This window comes from Pseudopipra pipra, chromosome 3 (genome assembly GCF_036250125.1).
Source record: "Pseudopipra pipra isolate bDixPip1 chromosome 3, bDixPip1.hap1, whole genome shotgun sequence".
Taxonomy (NCBI): domain Eukaryota; kingdom Metazoa; phylum Chordata; class Aves; order Passeriformes; family Pipridae; genus Pseudopipra; species Pseudopipra pipra.
The window spans coordinates 100010834-100036245 of record NC_087551.1 but is presented as its reverse complement, the minus strand read 5'-3'; the positions used below and the strand labels follow the sequence as shown (position 1 = coordinate 100036245).

Here is a 25412-nt window from a genome sequence, read left to right as displayed (position 1 = left end):
TTTACTAAATCTGTGAGATTTTATTCTGTGTATTGCACTAAGACATCAGTCTTTATTATCTTTGTAATAGGCAAAAAACAGGAAAGAATTGTAAGCAGGAGTGCAGAGTAACAAAAGAAAGACTTTACATATGCATATGAATCTATGATTATAATAAAAATCAGATACCCACTGAAAAGCACATAGGTTTTAGTTAAGGAAGAGTTCTTCATTTACTTCTGTAGTAGTTAGGCACTGGTAAAAAATGACTGCCAAATTAATTTTTTGATCTCCAATGACCAAACTATCTCCCCAGGGTTGTTGCAACCTTATTCTCCCTTAAATTACTGAGTGTTTTGAAGTAAGAAACTCCATTATAAGTTCAAAGATAACCTGCTAAGTGACGATTTGATCTCAGCCTTAGTTTTTGTGCCTGGCTTCATCTGATTCCAGCACTCCTTGTGTCAGCATGAGCCAACATGTAAGTAGAACATACAATATGCTAAATGTTATCCCTAAAAAAGAAAGGAGCAGTCTTCCTTGGAATGCTGTTGCATTTTGGCTGTTTCAGCATGCTGTCACCATGGGTTCTGCAGTCTATTAATGGCACTTTGTAAATTCATCCCCTTTGTTGTGACCTTGCCTCCCTACATTTTCTGAAAATAAAAACTTAGGAAATAATTAATAGAAAGAAAAGCACTCCACTAGGCCACTTCACTCCACTTATTCATCATTCTAGTGGTGGAAATTTAAATTTTTCTGATTTTTCTGTCTCCCAGATAGGTACAGCCATCATAGGGCTGGACAACATAGACTTACCTGAAGAAGAAATCTGTGCCTTGTTTTCCTCATCCTTCACAAGATGAAGTAAAAACCACTACCTTTTTATATGACCTTACAGTAACAGTTATGTGAATTCTGTGGTTTATGTCATCCTGTGAGTAAAACCCATGTTAAAAGAGTATAAATTAATTTCTGCATTTTAATGCAGATAAGACTGAACAAGGAGTATGATTTCAATGTCATTTTGATATTTAAGATTTGGGAGGGGGGGGATTGTCAGGGCTCTGAGGGTGTCACCAGGCTCTTTAGTGTGGGTTACACCTTTGACTTCTCTGTGACTTTCTCGTGTATAAAATGGGATGAAAGTTTGTACCACACAGGAATAATCTCCTCCTAGCCTTTGGGTACTTTGCTGATGTCTACGTGTCGTGCTTGTATTTCTTGTGGGATACGTGTCTAGGCAGCACTTCAGTTGTCCTGTTAAGCACATGAGGTAAAGGATTTGTTGCAGGCATCACTGCAAATAGCAGGGGTATAGAAGATAACAAGGTTGCTCTCGAGATGTTAAACTCCCTGTCTTCACTCTGAGCAGTTGAGCTAGAAGGAGAAATCCTTTTCTGCTACCTTTCTTCAGAGCCAGGGCTGAGTAGTGAACATAGCAGCAAACAAACCCATGCTCTTCATAATGCAGATGGGAAAACAGCCTCCTACCCTTTTGGTAGGAGGAGAGAAGACAGGTTTCATTACTAAATAATGATGTTAAAATGTAGTGAAGCCACCGCACAGTATTACAGCAAATATTGAAGCATTTTCACAATTAGATTTTTCTCACCATACTGAAAGCCATTTTTGATGAATCAGCTACTTTCTGTAGTTGATAAGATCAGCAGAGAATCTTTTTCTGCAATTATAGGCATCTTGATTTGCAGTTGTCAGAAATGAAAGCCAGAACTACAGGGAGTCTGGTAGGTTTCAGTATCACTTGTAACGTGTGATCCTATATCTTAAATTAGGATGCCACAGATGCCCCACTTTCTTAACTATACTTTTATTTTAAACAATCAATTGTGAAAATAACTAGTTACAATCACAATTAAATAAATAAAATCCACTTTCTGTTAGTAAGTAATAAAATAAAGGCTACTTGCTCTGAACCCAGGAAAATGACCATTTTTCAACAAGAAATAAAAACAATGGCTTTAACTTTTATACATTTTGAAAGCTATAGTCTGCCCAGCTAGGGAGGAAAACAGGCTTAAAAAAAAGTTGCACAAATGTCTACAAAAATGTTAATTATTTGGTGTATGGTCTGGCTTAAAAAACTTCTATGAACTTCTCTGAAGTCTCTTCCATTTCCAGATTCACAATAATTCTACAAATCAATTACCCATGTTTGTGAACATGTGGTGATCCCCCTTTGTGTCATTTTTGGATAAACGTTTAACCATCATGTTGGTACAACCCTTTGCAGATGTTTTTTTTTTACTACAGGTAAGCTTTCTTCTGAGGACACAAACTGTACTTCCCCTTGGCCGCACCAATTTAACAAACCAAAAGATTCTAGATGCCTGCTTGATAATGAATAGAGATGAAGACACAAATAAGGTCTTCATGCTATGGAGACCTTATTTTCAGTCTTAATTCCCAGGGGCCTCAGGTCTGCTCCAGCAAAGTTAGAGAGAATTTCTTCCTTGTCTTCAGGGGAGATTGGTTTATGACTCTTTTATTTCTAAAAAGTATTTTGAAAATCCTCTTCTGATACTGTCAGAATATAATATCTGCTTTCTTTAGTTCAGAAGTCATAGTGCTACTCTGTCTGACAGCACACTCATGAACAAGAAAGGGCTATAACCTGCAAGTCTCCTTTCTGCTAGGGTGGGATTTCAGTGACAATGCTCTACACAAAGAATTTTACTCTAAACTTTGAAAGTCATTGCCAGCTGACTGATACTAAAATCATTGGTGGTTTTTTTTTTCACCTCAGAAAATGCTCAATCCTGACAAATGTTAATGCAAACCCTGTGGCATCAGCATGACCTGGCATCCACCCAACCGCTGCACCTGCACAATTACAGCCAAGCTTTCCTGAACACTTCTTCCCTAACAGCTTGTATTGGTTTGGGTTTGCTGTTGTTTTGTGCTGTTTTTCCCCACCTTTCTCTTTTTAATCACCAAGCACTTATGGCAGGCATAATTTTTCAGATGTTGTTTTGGAGAGTTTCTAGGACCTAATCATATATGCCCCTTGAGAAGTCTGCAAGAGTGGCCCACATCTGAAGCCAGAGCCTGTGAGTTCCAGCAAAGATCCCAGCAAAGATCCACAACCACCTGGCTCGCCCAAAGGGCAGCAGCCGAGGCTGCTCAAGGAGTGCAGAGCCAGCAGCTGTGTTCTGCTCAGTCCACTCTGACAGTTCCCACTGTACCGATAAAAGCAGAGCTATCAATCACTAAATAAGATCAGCCAGCATTTTGGTATTCCCCACACACACTTTCTCACTCTCTTTCTTTCACAGTTGCAAACGGCCCTGAGTGTTCTGCACCGATACACAGTCAGATGTGTTTACACACAAGTCATTTGCATGAGTGCTTCTGACCTGTCAGGAAACAGAAAATTAATGTCAACTCATTATCAGAAAGGGAAAAAAAATCAAAAAACTTTCACAAGGTGGAGACCGGGAGCCAGGTGCTTAGTTATGTTAACTGCTTAAGTCCCTCTGATTTCAGTTGAGTTCTATCAATCAATTCAGCTGAGCACCTGGTGTATAAAGAAATGAGGATGTTCATGTTAGATTTTTTCCCCAAAAAAGTTAATGTAGATCTATTACATTAAACTCGTAATATTTGAATGGATAGAATAAAGCAGGAGTCAATAGGCTGAAAATTCTTTTTATTTATGTTCCTGTAAATCTGGAATAAGAGTTCAGAAATCTGTTGCAATGTCTACAGACATGGTTACATTCAGAATATGCAGACTTAAAGATGTTTGATCACATTCTAAAGGCCCATTCATTTTTAAACAGAATGTCTTCTCCAACAGCAATGGAAGAACACTACCAAGAAACAGGTGGTATGTAATGGACTATGGTTTGACCTTTCATCTACGGTCTGAGAAGTGTGTCTGCATTACTGATCAGCACTTGTTAAATTGAGGAGATACTTTTTTCAGATCACAAGGAAACCTGTAGCTCATTATTTAAAAGCTAAATCATGAAATTTTTCCTTGATTTCATTAAGTTTTCTATATTCAGAGAAATGAAGGAAAACAATGCCTGCTTTAGGATTTTGACCGTGGTGATTATTAGGTAGAGACTGTAATTTCAAGAGTTTCTATAAAGGATTGCCTGTACCTTGCTTACGGATCTACCCTTCTGAAAAGAAAACACAAAATCCTAAACTTGTACTTGCCTTTACTTGCCTTAGACTCAAAATATTAATTTGTAAATACTAAGAAGAATTAATTTATCAGTTGATAAAAATATTTGTGTATTACATGTGGTATCATGTTTAAAAAAAAATAAAAGTTGGAAGAACTGCCTGACTACCAAAGATTAATTTGAAATGGGAGATGATATTTGAAAAATGGAAATTACCAGCTGCAGAGAAAAAATAGTATGAGTGGAATTTTGAACTGTTGTTCAGAAGGGATCCACTGATTTACTGTGGCCTCGCATACTTCACAGAATCACAGAAGATGCTCTGTTGGAAGGGTCCCCCAAGGATTATCAAGTCCAGCTCTTAGCCCTGCACAGAACCATCCCCAAGAGTCACACCATGTACCTGAGAGTATCAGCCAAATGCTTCTTCAACTCTGGCAGGCTTGGTGCTGTGACCACTTCCCTGGGGAGCCTGTTCCAGTGCCCAATCACCCTTTGGGTGAAGAACCTTTTTCTAATATTCAACCTAAACCTCCCCTGACACAACTTCAGGCCATTCCCTTGGGTTCTGTCACTGTTCACCACAGAGAAAAGATCACTGCCTGCCCCTCCTCTTCCTCTCACAAGGAAGCCGTAGACTGCGATGAGGTCTCCCCTCAGTTTCCTCTTCTCCCAGCTGAACAGACCAAGTGACCTCAGCTGCTCCTCAAACAACTTCCCCTCAAGGCCCTTCACCATCCTTCTTGCATCATTGGATGCTCTCTAATAGCTTCATATCTTTCTTATATTGTAGTGCCCAAAACTGCACACAATATTCAAGATGACACTGCCCAAGTGCAGAGCAGATCAGGACAATCCCCTCCCTTGACTGGCTGGTGCTGCTTTGCCTGATGCCCCCCAGGACACGGTTGTCCCTCCTGGTTGCCAGGGCACTGCTGACTCATATTCAACTTACCATCGACCAGAGTTGCCCCATCCCAGGTGCAGAATCTGGCACTTTCCTTTGTTGAACTTCATATGGTTGATGACTGCCCAGCCCTCCAGTTTGTCGAGGTCTCTCTGCAGGGCCTCCCTTCCTTCAAGGGAGTCAACAGCTCCTCCCAGTTTTGTGTCATCTGCACTCTTGCTCAATATCCCTTCCAGTCCTGCTTCTGAGTAATTCATGAAGATGTTGAAGAGCACAGGGCCTAAGATGAAGCCCTGTGGAACCCCACTAGTGACAGGTCTCCAGTCCAATGTTCCCCCACTCACTGTTACCTTCTGTACTCTACCTATGAGCCAACTTCTCACTCATAACATGGTGTGTTTATCCAGCTGCATGCTGTACATTTTGTCCAGGAGGATCTTTTGAGAGACAGTATTGAAAGCTTTACTGAAATCCAAAAAGATGACATCAACTGGCTTCCCTTGCTCAGTTAAGTGGGTTACCTTGTCATAAAAGGAAATCAAGTTTGATAAGTAGAATTTTCCTCTCATGAAGTCGTGCTGGCTGTGACTTATGACTGCCTTGTCTTTCAAGTGTTTTTCAATACCTCCCAGAATAATCTTCTCCATAGCTTTTCCAGGTACTGAAGTGAGATTGACAGGCCTGTAGTTTCCAAGGTCCTCCTTCTTGCCCTTCTTGAAAACTGGGACAATGTTCTCCAGCTTCCAGTCAACTGGCCCCTCTCTGAATTGCCAAGACCATTCAAAAATGACTGAGAGAGATTTTGTGATGATATCAGAAAGCTTGTATAGGATTCTGGAATGATTTCATCAAGCCCCATGGATTTGTAGGGATCCATCTGGAGCAGCAGATCCTGAACAATTTCAGGGTTGACTGGGAGTTGATCATTCTCGCAGTCATGGTTCTCCAGCTCAGGGCACTGAGATGCCCTTGGTCCATCATATGTGTTGAAGACAGAGGCAAAGAAAGAGTTAAACACCTCTGCCTTGTCTCTGTCCCTGTTTGTGAAGTGACCATCTCATCCTGTAACAGGGCGATGATATTTCTATGCTGCCTATTGCCATAAATGCATTTGGAAAAACTCTTTTTTGTGTTCCCCATATTTCTGACCAACTTCAACTCCTGCTGAGCCTTGGCCATATGAATTTTCTCTCTGCAGTGGCAAGCAGAATCTCTATGTTCTTCCCATGTCATTTGACCTTGCTTTCTGGAACCATTTAAATTCCCCTCAGTCGCTCCTGGCACTGCCCCCTCCTCTCCCAGTTGGCTGCTGAAGTCTTCTGGATCACAAGGCTGCTGCTTAGGTGATCCTGGACTCAGGAACCCCCTATAAGGATGACTCTCACTTGCTGGACCTCCCCTCACTCTGCATGAGCTTCAGTGAACTTTGCACATTTGTTTTGGAAAAATTGTGATTAAAAACTTGTATTTGAAACATTACGGACATGTAGATTCACATAATATAAAGTAGCACATGTTTGTGTGTAAACCTTATAGTATCATTTAAATTCTGAGAAAGGACATTTGTACTTTGATTTTCCCCTTAATTTTGAACTTTTTAGTTGTCTTTGCTATATTATACTCTGAGAATTTTTTTTTAAGCAGAGACTTCTGTGTTTCAAAATATGCAGATATAATTATCACCTGTTTCAGATCCTGGTGTTTGCTTGGGTAGTCATTCATTATTTCTTTTAAAAGGGCAATTATAAGGGCAATTTGGACACCCATGTTTACCCATGTTGAAAAATTTAATTGCTTAAATCTCCCTTTTCTGATTGATGGAAGTATTTTTATTTATATTTTGGAAAGAATTACTTATGATTTTCATTTCAGACATATTATGGACAGTAAGAAGTTTTAGCCAATTCAGCTTCCCTTGACTACTCATCATTACCTGTTTTGGAAAACTAAATATATCTTGCTAGGTGGGACTATCATTTATGAACATTACCTTCTAGGTCATTGTCTTTAATCTTTGAAAATAGATCCAAAAGAGATAGTAAGTACAATGGGATTATATATATATTTTTTTTTTTTTTTTTTTTTTTTTTTTTTTTTTTTAGGAAAATGAGCACCTAGTGGCTCCGATTTCATTGCATTTTAACCAGCTGTTGGGGATTGAACACCCCTGTCATTTTTCTGTGTGCAATTCTACACGGGCAAACATAAACCCAGACTACCTCCTGAAGTGGAGCTCCTAAAATATAGATAATATGTTTCCCTGCACTAATCACATTTTCCTGTCTAGTTGAATTTAATCACTGTTTGTGTTACTTAAAGCATCAGAAAGTTTGATTTTCATTAGTGAAAACTCTAACTCCTATATTTTTCTTGGAGATTTTGACAGAAAACTTTAATTTTTAAAACCTTTGAAATTCTAAATCCCCATGCTCTGACTTTATATTGTGATTAATTCCTTTCCACAGCCTTGCTTTATCTTACATTCATAATCAAGGACCTTGCAATAAAGTTGTTGGAACTTTCATTTTATGGCTTGATGACTTGTAACTAATTAAATCTTTCTTTTTTTTTTTTCCTAGTTGAGGATTAATGCTTATTCTAGCAGAGGAAGACACTCAGCCGTGTGTGACTTTAGCAGACCTTCTTCCAATGGATCCTTCTTGATAAAACTCTGCTTGCCAGTGGCAGCATTTAGACATTCTTTTTTGCCCAAAATGATCACTAAAGATTGCTATGGCCACAGCAAAACATTTAAACTCTGAAAAAGGTCTGGTGAATGTAAGCTGGCCTACCCTACACCAGCTTAACATCTATCTCGCATTGTGCTTGTCCCACAGCTCTTTACATATATGTCAGCAGATAGAGCAGATGAAACAAAAGGAGGTCTCAAATTAGAAAAGTGCTTAATGTCTAAATTCAAGCAAATAAACAAAGGTGTAATGTCTTCAGGACTTTGCTGAGTCAAAGTTTGCATGACTAAACTGCAATCTGAAGACCTGCGCGTTTGAACATGACATATACCATCAAAAGTATAATTGTAAGTACCCAACTGATAATTGCACATCTGCTTATAGAGCTGGATAGAGAAACTTGAAGAAGAAAAATTACAAGATTCAACAAGTCATGTTATGTTTTTTTAGTTAAGATTGATATTATGGTATGCAAAACATTTTTCCTTTCTTTTTTTTTTTTTCATAAGATCTGATGCAAATTCCCTTAGCTTCAGTTTAACTTTGAATTGTATGTCTGGAAAATAAAACCATTCATCTTGACTGTAAAAATCCAGATAGAATGAGTGGATACCCCTATCCTCAAGTATTTGTTAGATTCATGCTAAATAACGTTTCATGACAGATCTTTTGCTCTTAGCAAATTAAAGGAATGTGGTTTTGCTCAGTTTACCCCAAACAATACTAGTTTTGATTGAGTTAGGGCTCTTTGAAGTAATTCCATGTTTATCTGCACACACCTGTGAGCCTTGGGAATAACCTGTCTCAGTTTTGGATTTGAAACAAAACTGAGAAATTCACTCTGGTTATTTTTTTTCAAACAGACTTGGAATAGAGACCTTCTGGGAGATCTTTTCAATTTAAGCATTGATTATATTTCTCCAGACTGGAACAACATACTAGAACAACATACAGTCTCCCAAGAAATCCAGAACTACAAGGAATGGTTTTATAATTTTTTTGTCTTTTCTCAAAATAGGCTACATAAACACCAGTCATCTTTGATATTGATTCAATCTCTACTGCTGTTCTGAAAACCTCCAAGTACCACCCTGGGCTGATTTCACCATTAAAAAAAAAAAAAAAGAGCCTTAGAGAAGTTGCCTCATAAACTGCATGTGCAAGATCAATTTCTGGACATGGTACCCTAGGCACAAATGAAAACAGCATAAAAACTTTAAATATTGATGTAGAATTTGCTTCTTCTGGTTTATGAGGTTCACTGATAATACTCAACATAAACAAAAAGAACCAAACCTACTTGGTATTAAGTCATGTACAAGACTTGCCAGAACAATCTGCAAAAGCTAATGGGAGGACTGTCTGCATATAGAAAGCATGAAAATTCTTGTGCCTTGATGCCAGTATGACACACAGAACAAAAGAATTACACATCAGGGACAAAGTTGTACAAAATACCTGCTATCAACTCCAGACTGATTTCAGAGTTTGCACAAGGGAAGAAAAGGGTTGTTCATCTCAAGATAAACAAAACCCATGTCAGCTCAGCTCAGCAGGCAAAAAGAAGTTGGAAAGAGGAACAGGTATGAACAAATAACATGACCACTGACAAACAGATAAACATTTCATTTGTCACCTCTGATTAACATGATACAGATACACATAAGCTATAACATAACAAAATGGATAAGACCCCGTGACTTCTGAGGTTAAAGAAACCAGGGAGTAGATACAGCTATCATTTATACAGGCATCAATCTGTAATAATCCACTGCAATGCATTGAATTCCTTTGGGCTGGCACTAGGTAAGCAGGGGTAAAAATGTATGGAAAAGGCACCATTTCAAAAAGTTAAATGGATGACTGTTTTAATCTCATATTCACAATTTCATGCATTTACAGCAGTAAACGAAAGCAGCAGGAGAATTTCAACACGAACTGGGCTACTTTCTGCATGTCATTTTAGCCTTCCTCTGCTTGCGCTGGAGGAGACAGAGTAAAGAAATTTGTAAGAAAAAGAAAATATGTACTGCTATGCACACTTCTTTTCAAATGGCATCTCAGAGCTTTAATAATAAAGAGCACTTTTGAACTACCTACATTTTCACTGATATGGTAAACTGCCAGTTACAATGTTGTAATGATGAATGTAGTATAAGTACACTTTGTAAACCATACACACACTGTAACTGATGGTTCTTGACAACTGCTTTTAGTTTTAGTAGGGTTATATCTCTACATATGGGGATATATATCTACCTTCACACATATACACGAACACACAAATATAACATTTAATAGGATTAACAGAGAATTTGCAGACTATACAAGTATGAGACTGCTAGGAAGTACATGCTAGTTTGACCTATGACAATTACAAAAGAAATCATTTAGTGTCATACTTACTCCTATGACAAATCTACCTTGGGAAACAATACTTCCTCTGTATATTTTTATTGTGCAAGAAGGATCAAGTGAGTTTAAACAGTTAAATGTCCTTAAGTTGTTTTTCCTTCATGCAATGCCTAGCAGAGCTTGGGTAGTCACTGACAAGATATTACAAATATTGAAGTTTTATCTGGGATCAAGGGAAAATTGGACAAACAACAGAAAAGATGGAAAAAAATTCATCAAAGTTACAAAAACTGTAGAAACCCAACTTGGTTCAGTAAATCCCCTTGAGCTGAAAATAGATGGAGTCCGAAAGAATAACTGGGAGAAGGATCAAACCTTCTTGTCCTGCTCCTGCAGGCTCTGAGGTGTCCCATTTGCAGCTCTCCAAGCGGAATCAGATCAAGATTGACTCTTCCTCTCACCTCCTACACTCATTCCAATGGTGTGTGCTCTTATCTTAAGACACATAGAGGTAAAACTTAGCTAAATCCAGACTATAAAGTACTCCTAGTCACATGATGTGACTCTTAGGGATGGTCCTGTGCAGGGCTAAGAGCTGGACTCTAAGATCCTTGTGGGTTCCTTCCAACTAAGTATATTTCGTGATTCTGTGATTCTGTTCACATTCAGTTAGTAAGCAAGAGATGATTATCTGATGAAGAAAACTACAAAATGTCCCCCTTTTGATTTTTAGGCACCCAAAAGAGTGATTTACCATCTTGCTTATGATATATCTGCCATCATTCAGATACATTTTTCTATGAATGTCTTTCTTGCTGAATACTTTTAGCTGTGACAGCATTCAGGAATATTGGTAGAGCATATCATATAAAGTTACACTGTGAGGAGTGTAGCCTTTGTCTAATTTAAGTTTTTATGATCTTAGAAGTGATAGCACTTTAAAAACTCTTTTTAAGATGAGGACAGTCTGCTGAAGGAATGATGCCGTATTTTGGCTACAAGCCCATAGTTAAAGCACACTTTTATGTCGTGTTAATGGACACCATTTCTGGTCAGGGAAAAGAAAACACATCTTACTGTAAGTGAGCTCAGCAAGTTCATTCCTTCTAGTTTTGATTTTTTGTTGCTGTTTTCTGAAGGCAATCAATAGCTAACAATTAATTACAAATAGCATTTGGGATTCATTTCTTTCCTGTATATTAAATACAGTGATGGTTTTCATTCAGTAGGGGAATTAGCATGATAATTATCTTTAATGTATAAATGACTTTATAGTCCTTACTCAGGCAGAAATTGCTCCTGCTTCTTCTCTAAGTGCCAACCATCACTCTCTCTCTACTAAATGCTGCAAAAATAATTATTTATGTCTCTGGGGAGGTAAACAATAAGGTTATTTAATCTTTTTTTTTCTTTCAGGGAAAACATTTTATCTCTTAGATCTTGATGTTTGTAAAAGGCTAGCAATGTACTTCCAGAAGTCAGTTTATTTCTGAGATTATTAATCCAAGAATACAAAGTAAATATTAAATAAAGTTGTAGAAACATTGTTAATATATTGTTGCGATTCTGTTAGATCTTGACTTGTTAAGACATTGCCCACATAAAGTCACTACCTCTATAAATGCATCTTTTTTGAGGCTGGAATTATAAACACATTTTGCATTTCTGTTCTGGATTTGCCAAAAAAGTTGTCTTTCTCTTGATGTGTCATACATTTGAAGGAAACTTCAGTAATTTATAATCCATTATAATGCAGTAGGTTTTCTAAACCACCCAGGCTTACTGCTTATAGGGTTTACAAAGCCTTATCAGAAAAAGAGACTGAAGAGATGCATTTCTCTCCAAAATCTATGCTTAGCCTTTGACTGGTGAAATAAATTTCTGGTTCTCTAAAGTTACCTTTTCACTTTATGTATTCCAAAGTAAAACAATACTGATTTGAAATGATAGTGCTCTGCAAAATATATGTTTGTCTTACTGTAGGAGTATATCGTACTGATCTATCAGGGGGACTTTAGGATAGGACTATATTTTCTACTGTTTTCTTAAAATTATTCTGAGGGTGCATTTGTAATATTCATTATTTCATAATCAGCAAAAATATTTCATAATCTCAGTTTCTAGAAGGGTGTTATAGTGTGAAAAACAACAATACTCATCTGAGTATTTATGCCACCAGTACAGAATGGGGATTTGTTTCCCCAGGTTGTGTATTGTTTTGTGAATAGACTACAAAGATTCACCATAGATAGAAATTGCTGTTCTTTGGCTTTATGCTTCGGTAATATGATGTTTATTTTTACCTTATCTTGGATAACTAAATTTAGATCTGTTAATTTTTGCTTATAAAGAGTTTTACTTGCAAATATTCCATACTCTAAGATTTGCATTATTCGCACTGTAAAAAAAAAACTATAAATCACAGTGTCCTAGAGTGGTCGAGGGCAATGTACTGAAATTTTAATTTGGCCAGATATGTTATTGCTCTAACATATCTCAGACAAATAATCATGGAATCATAGAATAGCCTGGGTTAGAAGGGACCTGAATGATCATCTAGTTCCAACACACCCCTGCCATGGGCAGGGACACCTTCTGTTAGACCAGGTTGCTCAGAGCTCCGTTCAACCTGGTCTTAAACTCTTCCAGGAATGGGGTATCCAGAACTTCCCTGAGCAACATGTTCCAGTGCTTCACCACCCTCACAATGAAGAATTTCTTCCTAATATCTAATCTAAACCTTCTCTCTTTCAGTTTGAAGCTATTCAGCCTTGTCCTGTCACTACATGCTCTTGCAAAAAGTCTCTTGTGGGCTCCCTTCAGGTACTGGAAGGCTGCAATTAATTTACCCTGAAGCCTTCTCTTCCCCAGGCTGAACAATCCCATTTCTCTCAGCCTTTCCTCGTAGGAGACGTGGTCCATCCCTCTAATCATCTGGATGGCCCATCTCTGCAGATGGACTCTGCAGAAAGTTAGGCAAAGCTGCGGCATACCCCCTTTTCTCTCTGTCTCTAGCACTGTTGGCATTTTAATGGTTCTTGTTTAAACACTGGTATTATTACTAAATCCCATAGGAGCATGAGACATAATTTAGGAAAACATGACATCACTGTAACAGGGCACACAAGTTTCCATGTGTCTTCCTGGGACCATTCACTCTTTCCTGCCACAGATGCCACATTGGTTGGGTACAAGGAGTCACTGCATTTATGGACTCCTGAGAAGCTCTTCTCTGAAGTTGCAATCCAGTTCAGCAAAGCTCTGTACAGGATAACACTGCTATTAGTGACCCCTCTATTGCACAGTGCCTGCTGCCTGAAGACAAATGCAGCAACTTTCGAGCCAATAATGAAAAAAGCACAATGCAGTGTCCATCAAGAGCAACATTTCTATTTTAATTTTTTATTTATTAGCACTACAACTAATTGAAATATCACAAAAACATGTCCTTCTGTTGAAGAGGTTGACAGAAAATGGTTTTAATGAGAGGTAGGCTGGGAGATGAGGAAGCTTTGTCAGTGACATCGCCATGTACTATAGATTGGGAACGTGGGAAGCTGTTGTTCAGTTTCCTCCTTTGCCTGATTTGGAGTAATTTGGGATAAGAAACTCTGCTCCAAATCAGGAAGTGAAAAGTCATATTTTTTGTTCAGACTAAGTACCACTCTCTGGAACAGTCTCAAAGAACATGAAAGTGTTGTGCATACTTCTGTGTCTGCAAGGAGGGTTTTCTTTGCTTTGCTTTGAATGAAACAGAAGTGAAACATTTAAGGAATGTCCAGTTCTACAGTTAAAGCTCAGCAGTAGCACTGAACTCCTTTCAGTTCAGGAGACAAACTTTTCATTGAACTAATGAGAAGAAAGCAATCAAAGGAAATCTCCAAATCACTTTAAGTTCAGTGACATTTGCTCAAGAATTCTGATAACTTTAAAATACTTACAAATATATCACCTGGCCTTGTTTATTTTTTAGTTCAATAAAAAAGCATATACATACTTTCAATACAGTCTGAGCCCCTGCATCCCTATGTATTGTACATAAATAAATTGCCATTACCCCGTACAGTACAGTGCGCTTGTAAGGTCCATTAAATTGTAATAGAAAACTGCTCATATACTGATGTTGCAACCATATGTGTTGTTGCTGAGCTTTTTCAAATAGTAGTTGCACCTGATTGGTCTGTATACATCTTAATTTCTGTTCCTTAAACTAGACATGGTAATGATTGATTTTGGTAGAGGAAAATATAGAAAAGGAAATTTGTGTAAAAGAAATAGAGGATTAGAAAAAAAAAATGAAAAGACAAGTAATTAAGAAAAAAAAAACCTCCTTAGAACAGACCAGTGTTACACAGTTTCTCTGTGCCTTTGAAGTCTATTTTTATTCTTTGGCTGTCATAAGCTAGATTCTTCCAGTTGTTGTGTTCTTTTTTTTTTTCCCCTTTACCCATATGTAATGGTTTTGAGTTTAGGCCTTCCTTCCTGGTCGCCAGGAAGGAAGGAAGGAAGTATTCCATCCTATTCCTTTACGTAATCCAAACATATAAATAGAGGGAGAGAGAAGCCTCTTCCTCTCTTCCCTTCCAGTGAGGTTTGGAGACAGCAGATTCCCCGCAGCCGATCTCACTTCTGTGGGGGAGCTGGAGCCTGGCTGGGCCTACGGGACTGTTGTTCCTGCTGATCTGGAGTCCGGTAGCGTGGCGGCGGCGTTTGGACAATTGTGCTATCCTAAGGAAAGTAGTAAGATGTTCTTTTGCTAATTCTTTAGTTTGCCAGATCCTGAGGGATTTTTTGATTGTGTATATCTGTTTTGGGTTTTTTTGGGTTTTTTTCCCTTCCCATTACTTTCACTTTCCCTTTTGGGATTTTATATAGTATTTCAACTGTATATAACTGTAATATACGTAAATATATTTATTTTAATATAGTTCGGCTAGTCTGGATTTTTCATAGTTTTTTTTTCTTTGCTTTTTGCCAGAGGTTTTTGTGCTGGGTCTGGGGACTTGGTGGGGAGCCAAATAAAACTTAGACACCCATATGAGAATGGGTGTCTAATATAGTGATCTGAGTATTTTGTCAAAGAAATTATGGTGAGTTTTTTCACTTCAACCAAATGAATTTTACAAACAAAATTCTTCATTATGTCCATATCAGAGGTGTTATCCTGAATTCCAGGATGTTTTTTTTCTTTCATTTTACACAGCCAATGGGGTTCCGAGCTCTGCAGTAACTAGGGAACATTCGATTGTCTCATACAGAAATCCAATGTCATTTCAAAGATCCAAGGACATCTAAAATGCCTACATGGAGACGGGAGATCCTATGCAGATCTTGGACATTTGATCCAATAGAGGCTGAGCAGATATCCTGTGGTGCCTAAAATGACAATCAGTATTTAGGTGTAGGCAACTGAATCTCACCCTAAAGAGAGGGCAGGGATTTAGTCTATGAAAGGTAATAACTGCTGCTTTGACTCTTCAGTTTTTGTGATGGTTTTACAGTTACTGCAGAAGGCTACTGAAGAACCACAGACAAGAATATCAGATTATAAAATCATGTGAACTTATGTCTCAGTTTAGTTTATCCCACAGAGGTTTCCAGGGATAAAGCACTCAGATGCCCTAGACAACCTGATCTGTTGTCTCAGAAGTCCTGTAGCAGCCACATTGCCATATAGGTTGGGTTTGTATGTCTGGTGTATCTCAGACAGCACTAGACACTTACATTGAATGAATTTATGATTTGATTCATACAAGGTTATTACAGGAAGTTGTATATATCTGCTATGTAGGATCCACTACATATCCTATGTCCACTATAGGAATGAAGCCCTGTATATCCACAATGTAGACATCTGTATCTGAGCTAAATAGCCTAGGCTTCTGTCATAACCAGTGGAGAGAAAATGATGGGGTCTTAGGTAAAATAAATCTAATAACTTGTCCTCTGATCTACCTCAGGTGCCTAAATAAGATCAAGGTATTGATACCTTTTCTATCATTTTTTTCTCATTCAAAAATGCAATTACAGTACATTTAATGTTATACATCTCAGAGTTGAATATGTACTGGACAAGAGCTAAGTTTGTCCACTGTGTACCCATTTCCTGTCCTACGACACTGTTAGAATGGGATGCAGAACATTGTTTGACCACTCTTTCCTCTGAGTGAAACCATTTATTTCTCATGTCCTTTTGTGTGGGAAGGTGGAGACCATGACCCAACCTTCCATGGTCCCAGAATTCAGCTCAGGGAAGGAAAATAAATTTGACCTTTTGTAGTGGTTTTCATGGGTGCGAAGAAAGTTTCACTTGTTACTCTCAAATGCATCTTTTCAAGTGTTTTGCCTCGTAAATCTCAATAACCAACACAGCAGAAGTTCAAGTAAATCTGTTACACTTCATCTCTCACCTCTCAAAACTTAAGTACACATCTACCAATATCCTATTTAAATATTTGCATAATGCATCAACATATCCTTATTTTGAGAGGATTTTTTTTCTATAGATCTCCAGAAAATGTTAATCAGTTTAAGCTACAGGAGGGGAAAATAACTTGAGAGTTACTTTTTGCTAAGGTAGCAGAAAATAAAGACTATCAAAAGATGTCTGCTAATGGACTTTTGTAAATTATGTGACTCAGGTAAAAAAAAAGACACAAATAGAAAATAGCAAGAATTGAAATAAAAGAAATGGAATAGAGTATCAGCAATGTAATGTGCATATGAGTTTCAAATACAATTAAAAAATGTTTTGCTTCAGGCAATTTCTTCAAATAGAAAAAAACAACCTTCTATTATTTTTATTTATAGAGGTTCTTTGAGTTACTAAGTAACCTCTACACTAAAATATTTCTCCTTGGAAAGGAAACTAGGGGAGAAAAGCAGAAGCCATATCTTGCAGTTCCTCAAACAGATCACTGCTCTGTGATGCCAGGTTTGAAAGTATAAAAGATCATTCTTTAAACAAACTGGTTTTGCAGATTCCCCTCTCTCTTTTCTCCCATCATGGGTTTTAGATGCTGAAGTGCTCTCTAAGAAAGTTTAATGTAATAGTTCCCAGCAGGCAGCTTCTTGAAAGCATCTTGCTCACACAATTTTTACCCCTACATTCACGAATAATAGTCAGCTCTTACAGTTCTGACTGCGACAGTCAGTCCAGCTGGAGAGAAGGAGCCAGTGTCACATAATTCTTGGCTGCTGAGTGGAAGGTGACTGCAGCCAAGAATTGGTAAAATTTTGATTTACATTTACTTTTACCAATATTCTGATCATTTCAGGAGCCCCATTATTTGTCTTTATCATATAGATCCTTTATACATTCTCAAGCTCTTAAGCTAAGCTAATAGGCTGTAAGTGAAGGAAATCTAGGGTGAGAAGGGAAATTATCTTTTTCTTTGGATCATTGTTTATCCTTAGTTTATTTTAAGCTTGTTTTATATCATCGTCACTGTTCTTCTTCTTTCTTTCTTTGGTATTGCTATTTTTAATTTTCCTTTTTATTTCATTTCAATGATGGACACCAACTAAAATGTCGAACCTCTGTTGAGTGATAGTATCTTTGCTACCATTTTGCCTGAAAGCTGCCAAAGAGAAAGAATAATTAACAGTATCACTCACAGCCTTCTGTCCATGTGATAAACAAAACATTCTTTTGGGGAGTAAGGCTATGTGAAAGTCATTAAAATAGAATAGTGCTAACTCTGATGAAAAAAAAATTATATTTTCACCAGGAATAAAAAAAAAAACAAAAAACACAAAAACCATAATGTGAGTGACTCTTAAAGGACAGCTTTAATTTAATACTGATGATAGCAATTTCAATTCCTTAAAGACTTTGTCTTATAATCTTGAGAGCTGTATGAGCTGAATCTTTCCCTCCCACTTCATTCATCTATCCATTCACATCATCAACCGAGCAAAATACTTCCTTACTTGCCTGCTCTAATCAATCCTGAGAGCCTGTGAACTCTCATTAACTTACTTAACTGCTTCATAGGAGGTATTGTAAGAATTAATTAAACAGTTCCTGTTTGGACACTGCTTTGAATATGTATGGTGCCGTGGAAATGCTATGCTATTTTTTAAGCAAGTTCATTAGTTAAGCAACAAATAATGAATAAATCATTTAAGTTTTTGACAACGTCCGGCTCAGCTGCAGATCAGCTCTTTCCATGCTTCAGGGGTTAGTTACTGGATATGTGGATGTAAGTCCGTGAAGGTGGACATGTGATTGATTTCAGTATACTTAGATCAGAATCCAGCAAGTGATTACTGGAGCCTGAATAAGAGTGTCTGGTTTAGGTTCTCTTCTCATACTGTTGCTGCAGGAAGCAAATATCAAAGGAAAGAACTTTATCCTTCCTTTCTTTGTCCCCAATTTTTTTTTCTCTAGGAGGTCTGAAGGGTGGGAAAAGCCTCCTCATGGAAGCAAAACTGTAGAGACTGCAGACAGGAGAGTAAGTGCTCCGCATTCTGAAGAAGATGGGGTCCCATGAACACATAAAAGTAGCAGTAGAGAAAGCAGCTGACAAATTTGCTGTTTTTTCTTAATGTTATACATTATCCTCTGCCCACTCACAAGGATGCTCTGTGTGCTCTGTCAAACTGCACCAGAATGTCTGCCAACATCACTACAAAATGCTGAGTAAAAGAAACTGAAGATCATTACACTGAGGCACTGTATTGTTATTCACACAATCCATTCTGGTCTGTAAGATGATAGAGGAAAGGTACACTATCTCTACCTGGTTTTGCACTTTTTCTTTTCTTAAAGACCAACAACTGCATTGCTCTGAAATACCAAAAAAAAAAAAAAGAATAAGTTTCTCCGAAATGTTGCCAAACATAGTTGCACATGGTTGAGTAAACATGCTAAACAATTTGATCTGCAGATCTTATCAATTTTCCTCACCCTTGGGAACAATGCTATGGGAAAATGAACTATTCATTCCGCAAAATTATCTAAAGTAAAAGTTACAGAAACGCTTCAGCATCCAGGTGACTCACGACTACCAACCTTCACTGCTCATTTAGCTGTCTACTCCAGGGGTTTCTGCAGTCCTGCTATTGAAATGAAGCTACTGACAAAACAGCCCAGCTTAACAGTGGAAGAAAGACAGTGAGGGTCATATGCCTACCTCCTACTTCCTAAATCCATGAATTTGAAGCTGGAAGGTAGGTCTAAGGCATTGTATTTCCAAAGGATTCAAGAATTACTGAAGAGAAGGGAGTGTGAATGAGCAAAATAAAGTGGTTATGACATTCATTTGAAAAAAAGAAAAAAAAAGAGACATCTGGGGACATCAGGGAATATTATAGACCAGTACGGCAGTGTTAAATTAATTCAAGCACATATAGTAATAGGTAGCAGAATAAAATAAGCTGAGTTTCTTTCCTATATGAGCAGAAGAGAAGCAATGCAGAGAGTACCATGTAGTCTTGGTGACCACATCATTTGAACTAGAGACCTGTAGGATCTCACCAGCTCCCATGGTCCTTTTCTTTCCATGGATAACTCACCACAGACAAACAGAGAGAAGGGTGAACAGCTCATTAATGTCTTGGGTCATGACCAAGTCATGATCTCGGACATGAAAAGTGAAGAATGCAGTACAAACACAACTTAGACACCAAGGAAGACATTTGAGAACAGTATTTACAAGAAAATCACACAGTAAAATAATAATTTTTGAGCTTTTTTTTTGAAAATCATTAGTCTTCAATCTTTGTATCCTAGCATATCAGAGGTTTTTTTAATATGATGTAAATTTACTTTGACAAACTTCAATAAAAATTTAGATATTTCTTCCCCTAACCTTTGCCAAGATTGAGACAAATCATGGAGGAATTAGCTATAAAACTTCAGTGGTGAAAGCACCGGGTCCAGTCTCACTACTCCCAGTCACAAATACACTTGGAGAAAGTCCTCAGAGGACAGTTCTGCCTGTCTGAGTTACAGAGTTCTGAACTGGCTAAGGGCAAGCAAGGCATTGCTGCCTACTCCACCTCAGCCAGTCGAGATAGTAATGGGTGGTCCCAGGTGTCTCAGTTTGATAAGACTGGAATGTTTGCTAAAGAGGATGAATTATGAGACAGACCAAACTCCTCTCTCTCAGCAATTGTAAATCTAAAATTAAGGGGCTCTAATCAAGGCAGCGTGGAAAAAAGGAAGAAATAACAACCCTTTATTAAAAGATATATGTGTGTTGGCAAGAACAGTAACAGAACACAACAACTAGACAGTAGTCCTGTACCCAAAAGTCCCCTTCAAACAAAAGAGAAAGTCAGAATACTTCTCTGTCCTTTAGTGCAGTTCTAATCACAGTCGGCAGGGGGCGCTGTTGGATCACTGGGGGTGCAGGGCCTGCAGTGCTCGGTGTTGGCCTGCAGGGGGCGCTGTCGGGCTCTGGCGGTCACAGCACGGGAAGGGGTCTGGGGGGGGGATGGTCTCGGATCGCGGGAGAAGCCGAAAAGAAAATGGGGACCCTTCCCCCAATGGAAGAAGGGGGGAGGGAAAAGTGGTCCACTCCCACGGAACTCACTGCTGTTCTCAGATGATGGTGTTTCGAGGCTCCTCCCTTTTCTCCCAGTGAGCAGAAAACTCTCCGATGAAAACACAGCAGGTTCGGGCTGGAGGCAAGGACAGCTTGCAAGCAAGCCGAGGCCAGTTGTCAAGGCTGACCAGGTCGGGAGCCAGAAAAAAAAACCGGCTTCAAGGCTTTTCCTCCAAAATGGCCGCACACGGCCCCATATCCATTCCAGAGAGAGACCCAGCAATCTGTACTGTCCTGTGTGGGGAGGGCCAGCAACTCCCCCAAAACTCCTCCCCTGTCCCCCAAGCCTCTGATGGGCCATCCATTAGGAATGCAGCTCGGCCAGCTAGGTTCTTTTGTAAAGCTAATTGCCCCCCTTTCCATTCAAACTCCATCTTTCCTACAGTGGGGGCAAGGGGAAGAAAAATTCCCCCCTCCTGGATTTCTAACCTATAACACCAGGCAAGCAAAAGAAAAAAAAAACTAAAAAAAAAAAACCAAAAAATCAAAGGACAGCACAGGATTCTTCCAAATCTTGTCAAAATTAATTTAATGTAAAATAATTATGGCAAACGACTTCATCAGGGTAATGTTTCTCTTTTTTCTTCCCCTGGAAGGAAATTTTGTGTAAAATAATTTGTAAACTGTGTGAAACAAGCTGTATGGGAACATGGCAGACAGTTATTCATGGATGACCGAATGTATCTCTCCATACTTTCAGTTTATTACTTCTATTTAAATCATCTTCTTGATGCCAGAATGAATTACTGAAACTTCGATGGGCAAGAGAAAAAAAAATTAATGAGTTTGAGAGGGTTGCATGAACTTTTTATTATTAGAACTTTCAGGAAAATATCAATAATGCTATTGAGACATTCTGCTATTTTGTTTCAAGTGGGGAAACAAACAAATTATTTCCTATTCCATGTTCATTGGCATGTCTTTTTTTCCTCTAAGAATATACCTTTTACTATAGGTCTTAATCTTGCCATGATTAAGGCATTAGGCTTAACTTTCATGAACTCATTACCTGAAGTCTTTGCAGTTAAAGGTAATTCTAAGGCCAGAGCTGATTACATACAAGGAAAACCCTGAAGATTTTTGATACTTAAAACCATGGTACAAATAGCCTCTACAAGAATTGCAGAAAACTGTGATTTAAAAGATTCAAGTTTCCAGTTAGAAAACTAGTTAGAGAGCTACTGTCTTTAACTGTTATGTACAAGGAATTCACACTGGCTTGTTTACATGCTTACAGAGGATGATATAAGTTAAAAGGCTTATCTCTTATCTAGCCAAAAAGAGAGAAATAGATTCCATGTTGAGGCTGGCAGAGTAGCCTGTTTAAAAGGCTACTCTGGATTTCCCTTGGGATAAACTTCATTTCCTCTGCTGACTGTGTAGGGAGACTACAGAGACCGATCTCTCAGTTCAGCATACAAACTAGGCACTAAAAGCTAAAATGAGCACACATCTTATTGTATTCTCCTTCACAGAAGTACTAAAAGTGCTCTTCCGATCTTGTTTATGTATATATATGCATGAAAACAGGGAAACAAACATGCTCATTGTACGTGTGTACACCTACACAGGTTCCCAGATGAACATGTGTTTTGCAATAATCACAAGAAAGATCAATACTATATACTCCATTTTATCTCTTTCATCACCATTTATTTATTTTTTATCTAACAGGCTCATAATTTCACAGCTGAATTTCATATTTACCTCTCAAAAATCAAGTAGCATTATAGGGACTCTAAAGTAAATGTACAAAAAACTTATATAAAATGTATAAATCTAGACAGGTATTTCATACTCGAGGTCACTTTTATTGGATAGCTATTTGCAATAGCTAGAAAAATATACATTTCCAGGTCAGTAAAATTGCGTTTTATCAAACAGGGAGGGGAGCCCTCTGGGTATGCTGAGTAAGAACTCAGTAGAATCTAGTTTTAAAACTTTATGCTTTAATTAAAATGTATACTGATGTGTAGTTATTTCCCTGAGCACTGCAATATGGTAATAAGCCTTTAAAAAATTCAGATCTCTGCAGTTTCATAGTACATTTTTCAATCTGATCAAACATTCTTTTTCTCTCTCTAATCAGTACTTTTTGTGGTTTATGCATACAGTATTATATTTGATTCCATTCCCCTGTGGGTTATTACATATCTTAACTGTGTTGAGTAAAGATCCCTTAGAAACACTGAAAAAACCCAGCATGAAGGAATACTTCTTCTCTGCAAAGACTCATACCTAAAGTTTATAGTTAGAAAGAAGAAGACAGTCACCTTCCATGAGAAAATGTTGTTCTTGCTGTCTTGCTCATTGTGTTGGTTTTGGCTGGGAGAGAGTCAATTTTCTTCACAGTAGCTGGTATGGGGCTATGGTTTGGATCTGTGCTGAACACAGTGTTGATAATTCAGGGATGACTTTGTCACTGCTGAGCAGCGCTCACACAGAGTCAAAGCGTATTCTTCTCCTCACCTCACACCAGCAGCAAGGAGGCTGAGGATGCACAAAGATTTGGGAGGGAACACAGTTGGGACAGCTGACCCCAGCTGACCACAGAGCTATTCCATAACCTATGTCATCATGTTCAGCATATAAAGCTGGGTGGAGAAGGATAAAGGGAACACATTTGGAGTGGCGCCATTTGCCTTCCCAAGTCACCATTACATGTGATGGGGCCCTGCTTTCTTAGAATGACTGAATACAGAATCGCAGAATCATTAGGCTGGAAATGACCTCTAAGATCATTGAGTTCAACCTTTGAACAAACACCATCTTGTCAATTAGACCGTAGCACTAAGTATCACACTCCGTTTTTTCTTGAACACCTCCAGGAATGGTGACTCCACTATTTCCCAGGGCAGTTGGTTCCAATGCCTAACAACCCCTTCCGGGAAGGAATTCCTCCTGATGTCCAACCAGAACTTCCCCTGGTGCAGCTTGAGGCTACATCCTTTTGTCCTGTCAACACCGGCCTGCCTATGGGACGTGGTGAATGAATTCCTTGTTTTGCCTTGCTTGTGTGCATGGCTTTTGCTTTACCTACTAAACTGTTTTTATTTCAACCCATGAGTTTTCTCACTTCTGCTATTCTGATTCTCTCCATCAGCCCACCAAGGAGGAAGTGAGCAAGTGGTTATGTGGAGTTGAACTGCTGGCTGGGGTTAACAGCTCACAGCAAAACACAAGATGATGGTTAGATTGTTCCCACCTCCAGGTGATGCTGTTCTGCTGAAAAAGCAACAATTAATCCCCAGGGGAACCAAAAGAAACGAAAGGCAGCCATGGCAGGAAGTGAAGTGGGAAGACACAGGTCTGCCTGGGAGGCATCCACAAAGAAACTGAATTTATTCACTTTTAATACTGGTAAAATTACATTTTCACATATCTTATAACCTGTAGGTGAATTTTTCCCTTTTTAAGTTTCCAGCTGAACTACTAGAATGAAGTGACATGGAATGAATATTGGTTGGGGAGAAAAGGAAACTTGCAGGATTCATCAATTTAAACAAGTGATGTGTAACTGGAGACCATTATAATGATTTAACAAGATATGTAAATCACATTTTGCAGGGAACTTGTATTTTGATATCTCTCTGTTTTTGTGAAACTGAACTTTGACCTTCTTATTTTACACAGAATTTCATGTATATGTGCTGTACATGGAATTGCAGTGTGGAACTCCTGTGTTTATTCACTTTTCCCACTAGCTGATATGCAAGAAAGAGAAGGGACTTTCCTGCAGAGGCCTGAAATGAGGAGGATTTTAGTTCCAGAACCACCTAGTAATCATGTTTATTGTCTTTACCACATGGAATCACTATAATAGAAGATATTACTTCGTATTGAGGTGAAACTATAAATATGGTGCATCTGATCAACATTAAAATAACATCTGAAGTTTTAACCCCTTGAAGTTAATTTCAGTTAACTATAATTTACTTGAGGACCCCTGGTGGTCTAGTGGTTAGGATGTGGCGCTCTCACCGCCATGGCCCGGGTTCGATTCCCGGTCAGGGAACTCCCCCGGGCAGATGGAGCTCGTCAGCCCTGTAAGGCCATCCATCTAAGAGAAGGTCACTCTAAACAAACCTACGTCCTGAGGACCTTGCTGCCACCGTCCGAGCTCGCTCGGCCCCGGCAGATGAACCTCAGGATTAAAGAGTGGGCTCAGTTCAGCGCACACTGTGTCTTACCTGAAAAATCCACTGTGCAGGCTTGAAGAGTAAAAGACCTTTCCCAAATTTTCATTCACGAAGACTGGCCATGATGATAATTTAATTCCAAGTTTGTTAATTGGAGCTGTACTTCTACTTTCATTATTTTTAAATTGTTCAAGGAAACCTACTCAATTTACTCTTTATAAAATAGCAGTTTTAAGAGACTGCCCAATGAAGGGCAGAAGAGACTACCCTGAGGTTTTTAGGACCCTAGGACACTATTACTTCCTTGGAATTTAAGAAACTGGGTGTATCTTTGTGACAAATTTTACTAGGTTTCCTTGCTAAGAGACTTTTCCTTTTAGAAGAGCAACTGTACAAGGTCACTTGACTACAGTTGATGAATTGACCTTATGTGGGTAGAGTGAATCCACAAGAAGCAGCTCTAGGACTGTGAAAACAGAACATGATCATTACATTTAGATTAATGTTAGGATTAAATATGTTCTGGGAATTGGTATCGAAAAATACTTTTTTCATTTTTGTTACTTCAGAGCAGCTTAAAGCCAGATTTCAGAGGGAAAAGAGATATTCTGGCATAAAAGTTTAGTTTATCC

The 25412-nt window shown here is 38.5% G+C and overlaps 1 non-coding gene across 1 annotated transcript; it reads left to right on the top strand.

Moving 5' to 3' along the window:
• Positions 1-24584: 24584 nt before the first annotated feature.
• TRNAE-CUC (transfer RNA glutamic acid (anticodon CUC)) lies at positions 24585-24656 on the top strand. Its single transcript has one exon. It is a non-coding gene; the product is annotated as a tRNA-Glu (tRNA).
• Positions 24657-25412: the final 756 nt, after the last annotated feature.